General features: G+C 34.7%; 1 pseudogene across 1 annotated transcript; it reads right to left on the bottom strand.

Moving 5' to 3' along the window:
- Nucleotides 1-1,199: 1,199 nt before the first annotated feature.
- Nucleotides 1,200-5,666, bottom strand: LOC309627390 (small nuclear ribonucleoprotein Sm D3 pseudogene; annotated as a pseudogene). Its single transcript has one exon. The product of its transcript is annotated as a small nuclear ribonucleoprotein Sm D3 pseudogene (transcript).

Genomic DNA, 5,666 nt, shown 5'->3' with positions numbered 1-5,666 from the left:
AGGGAGGGAGGGAAAGAGGGAGGGAAGGGGGAAGGGAGGAAACATTATAAACAAACACGTGCAAAAATAAAACAACAACAAAACCCCAAAGCAAACTGCTGTTAGATACAAGATTGAAAGTAGATCTCTGGCAACAAACTAGGTTTCAGGACATGCCACTTTCACTCAAGTTACAAGAGCCTGGAGAAATTTTTAAAACTCAAAGCATAAAAAAAATCTGGGTGAGAAAGATAACGTGGCTTACACATGTGGATTCTCAGGAAACTGCTCCACCCATTAAATCCTAAAATATCTGAGTACTTAGTTAATTGTCAGGTGCTTCAGTTCTCACAGAGTTACTAAGAACAACTTTTGAATTCCTTGGGCTAAGAGACAGAGGATATCAGTTGACTTGGCACACAAAATTAACCATCTTAACTACTATATTGTCAACTTAGTTTCTGATTATTTTCCAGAGTTCACTGACACACTTTACTTCCAGATGGCTAGCGACATGTGATGTGCAGAAGGGAGAAGGCTAGGTTGAGGAAAGATTAATGCTGGGTTGGCTTAAATTGCTTAAATTCACAGATTTGATTTTTTTGATTTGTTCATACGTAATAACGTGTTAGCAAAATTGCTCAAATAACATAATTATTTATCTAATTTGAGTATGGTATGAAAATAATATACAAATAGTAGATAGTATTACAGGCATTTATTTCATAGCATTGCATTTTAGTTATAAACATTTACTTTATTTGTATTGCAATTATGATATTTATTTTGGGAGAAACCATTTTACTGTGGTGGGTGGATTAAAAAAATGGCCACAATACTTCCTCGCATCCCTGTATGCACACCTCTTGGCAAAGTGAGTTTACAGTTCCTTCCAACAAGATCTGGATTCTATTTTCTCACCCCTTGAATGTAGGCTAGTCAGATGGCTTCCTTTGTTGAATAGGACTTTGGCAAACGTGATGCTGGCATAAGATTCAAATGTTCTTGAGCATTTGGGCTTGCCCTCTCTTGCTGTGGCAAACGTAAGACCATCACTCTGTGAACAAACTTACTAGCCATTTTAAAATACACAATTCAGTGACATTTAATACATTCAGAATGTTGTAAAACCACCATCTCTATGTAGGTTGTGTAGGAAATATTTCCATCACCTCCAAAGAAAAACCCATACCTTTTAAGCTCCTCATTTTTCACCGCCCGCCCCAGCCCCTGGCAACACTAATCTGCTTTCTGTCTCTATGGCGTTACCTATTTTGGATATTTATATAAATGCAATAACACAATATGTGACCTTTTATGTGTGGCTTTTTTTGAGATTAGCAGAATATTTCTGAGGTTCATGTACATTGTTGCATGCATCAGCACTTCATTCTTTTTTATGCTGAATAATATTCCATTGGATGTATATACCACATGATCTTTATCCATTCATCTGTAGATGAAGATCTGGATTGTTTTCACCTTTTGGCTAAAGCAAATAGTGCCTCCATGAACATTCATGTACAAGTATTTGTTTGACTACCTGTCTTGAATTCTTCTGGTATATAAGCTAAGAGTGGAATTACAGGGTTAGATGGTAATACTGCATTTAATTTTTTTGAGAAACTGCTAAAAATTGTTTCAACAGTGCCAGCGCCATATTGCCCTGGTACATCCCCTCCATCAATGTACAAGAGTTCTAGTCAATTTCTCCCCATCCTTGCTGACACTTGTAATGTTTCATTTCTATTATTATTATTGTTGTTATTATTATTATAGCTACTCTTGTGGATGTGAAGTGGTATCTCCCTGTCATTTTGATTTGCATTTCACTAATGACAAATGATGCTGAGAATCTTTTCATGTTGTTGTTGGCTCTTTGTATATCTTTTTAAAAAAATGTCTATACAAGTCCTCTGCCTATTTTTTCCAGTTTTATAGAGAAACAATTGACATATATTACTGTGTAAGTTTAAGTCATACAGCATGATAGTTTGATTTACATATACTGTGAAAGGAATACCACAATAGGTTCAGCTAACATCCATCTTCTCATATAGATACAACAAAAAGAAAAGAAAGAAAAGAGAAAATATATTTCCCCTGGTGATGAGAAGTCTTAGAAATTACTCTCTTAACAGCTTTCCTATGTATCGTACGTCACTGTTAGCTATAGTTGTCACGTTGTTCGTTACATACCTAGTCCTTATGTATCTTATAACTGGAATTTTCACTTTTTGACCAACTTCCTCTTTTTTTTCTCAGAAAAAAAAAAAACACCCATATTTATTTAAACATTTCCCCTGACCTAAAGAGAAAGATGTCAAAAACAAACAAACAAACAAATAAAACACCTAGGACATATACATAAGCATGTAGCCCCACCTCCACCCTGGAACCCAGATAACCTACAAGCAAAAATAAGGGCAAAGTTCCATTCCAGAGATAAAATTATCTTTGCTTCTGGAAGATATTTCCATATCCTCTTCCTCTCTCTTCTTCTCATAGCTGCTTGGGCCTTCAGAATAGCAGTTTTTCCCTGGCCAGCCCCAGAGCCCTGGTTTTTATTTTTCATGTTCTTTAACATGGGTGCGTTTTTCAGCATGTCAGGCAAAATCAGAAGGCAGATTTTGCTGCCATGGATGTACACCTGCTCCAGCTGTGCCACTAGGCTGCCTTTGGACTGTGATGTTGGACATCTACCTATCCATGCTGTGCTTCACCTCAATGAGCTTCCCTTTATACACCTTGCTGGTGTTTGTCTCACCTGTCCTGACGTGGCCCTCGGCCCCATGTAGGGCTTTAAATGGCACAACGATAGACATCTTGGTGGGAAGAGAGTTAGACCTACAGTTTTTTGATTGGCTTATTTGTCTTTTTGTGTTGAGATCGAAGAATTCTTTATATATTTTGGACACTAAACCCTGTTAAAATATTTGATTTGCAAGTATTTTCTGCCAACCTGTAGATTGTCTCTTCCCTCTCTTGGGACAGCTAGAATTCTCATACATTGCTGTTTGGAAGGCAAAGCTGTATAGCCATTTTGAAAGTAGTTTCGCAGAGTCTTTTCCTGTTAAACAATTATTTATTATATAACTCCGCATTTTCACTCTTAGGACATTTTCCAAGAGAAGGAAAAACTTATTTCAACACAAAGACTTTTATGTGAACGCTCATAGAAGCACTATTTATAATTGTTAAGAACTAGAATTAATGCAATGTTCATCAAATAGTGACTGGATAAACAAAATAAGTTGTGCTCTATGTATATTAAATATCAAGGACACATGAATATAATTATCTATATACTATTGACTCACTGTGTTTGACCCACTTAATTTCAAGAAGTATTTATGTGGACTGAGACTGCTCTTGCAATGTAAGTAGGACTTAATTTCAAAATCATATTTTTAAAATTTATATTTCATAAATCATTTTTATTAAATAATAAATGTTCTATTATTCATTATTTGATGCTTTACTTACATTTTATACTTTTCTGGGAAGTTTAATGACATAGTAAAAATAATTACAGAGAAATGAAGCAAATACAGTATAATTTATTTTATCTTAAGCTTATTCCCTGAAAAAAAAAAAGTGGTGTGATGCATTTTAAGCATGTCAAAAGCAGACAGACTAGTATCAAAAAATGCCTAAAATCTTAAAAAGAAAATTTTTTGCCATACTGTCATTTATGTAGTTGTGAATTTATTACTTTAACTTTTTGATTTCTGATAATATGTTTCAAAGAAAACATTTTAATGACAAATTATTAGCTACAAAATCAACATTTTCAAACTGTCATTGACAAGAAAATGATAAAGACAATCATAATACTTTTATAAGGGGAAACTCCATTTGTGAGTCAATCAGAAAATTAAATAAGAAAATATTTACGGTAGTGGCTCATTCACCTGCAGTAGTTATATTAGGTTATAGTTCCCTTTATGAAAAATATTTTCCGGGACAAAAATCACTTAAACTTATATTTTAAATGAAACTAATTTAGTAATAATAGCAAATACAATTCCACACACTATTGTATTTGCTTTATATATATTAACTCAATCCATACAACCCTATGTCAAGAGTACTATTATTGTTCCTATTTTAGAAGTAAGAAAATTGAGGTGTAAAAACACAATTTGCAGATACTTATCCAAAGAATACATAATGCAGCTTAGACTCAAATTTAGGGGTCTAATTCAAAGACTTTAAAAAAAAAAAAAAAAAAAGAATTATGCTGTGCTGCCTCTCTTAAGATTAAAATGTTAACTTAGTAACAAACAATATAGCTATGCTTCCAGAATTATGTCTGTGAGGAAATTCCACTTGCAGAAGAAACACTTCTTGGGTCGTCACTTGTCTTACAAATGAAGAGGAGGTTGCCAAGGTCATGCCCTCTCTTAAAATATGAGCTTGAACTACTGCAGTGGGAGCCAAGTTTAGTTCAGAAGAGCTCCCCTGAAGTGAGCTGCCAAGAGTAGTACTAGCCTAGGGGTAAAGCCTGGGGCCAGAAGCAAGGTGAAGAATTCTATCTGAGCACATCAACCTGAAGTTAGGGACCACAAGTCAAAGTGACTCAAGAAAAATGAGAAACCTGACAGATTCTATAACTATAAAAAAATTCCATTACTCTAGGAGATGGCTCATAAAAGATATTGCTGCGATTTATGTCAAAGAGTGTTCTGCCTATGTTTTCCTCTAAGGGTTTTATAGTGTCTGGTCTTACATTTAGGTCTTTAACCCATTTGGAGTTTATTTTTGTGTATGGTGTTAGAGAACGTTCTAATTTCATTCTTTTACTCGTAGCTGTCCGTCCAGTGTTCCCAGCACCATTTATTTAAGAGACTGTCTTTCCTCCATTGTATAGTCTTGTTTCCTTTGTCATAGATTGACCATAGGTGCATGGGCTTATTCCTGGGCTTTCTATCCTGTTCCATTGATCTATATTTCTGTTTTTGTGCCAGTACCATACTGTTTTCATGACTATATCTTTGTAGTATCAGCCACTATGGAGAACAGTATGGAAGTTCCTTAAAAAACTAAAAATAGAGCTACCATATGATCTGGCAATCCCACTCCTGGGCATATATCCAGAGAAAAACATGGTTCAAAAGGATACATGTACCCCAATGTTCATTGTAGTGCTGCTTACCATAGCCAAGACATGGAAGCAACCTAAATGTCCATCAATGGATGAACGGATAAAGAAGGTGTGGTGCATATATACAATGGAATATTACTCAGTCATTAAAAAGAATGAACTAATGCCATTTGCAGCAACATGGATGGACCTGGAGATTATCATACTAAGTGAAGTAAGTCAGACAAAGACAAATATCATATGATATTGCTTATATGCAGAATCTTAAAAAAAAAAATGATACAAATGAACTTATTTAAAAAACAGAAACAGACTCACAGACTTAGAGAATGAACTTATGGTTACCAGGGGGGAAGGATCGGGGGGAGGGATAAATTGAGAGTTTGGGAGTGACATGTGCACACTACTATATAAAAAATAGGTAGCCAACAAGGACCTACTGTATAGCACACAGAACTGTGCTCAATATTCTGTAATAACATAAATAGGAAAAGAATTTGAAAAAGAATAGATACATGTATATTTAAAAAAAATTTTTTTTAAAGATTATAAGAAAAAAAAGTTCCAGTACAAATATAAT

This window comes from Balaenoptera borealis (assembly GCF_965194805.1).
Source record: "Balaenoptera borealis genome assembly, chromosome: 4".
NCBI classification, from domain to species: domain Eukaryota; kingdom Metazoa; phylum Chordata; class Mammalia; order Artiodactyla; family Balaenopteridae; genus Balaenoptera; species Balaenoptera borealis.
This window is presented reverse-complemented; position numbering and strand designations above follow the sequence as displayed.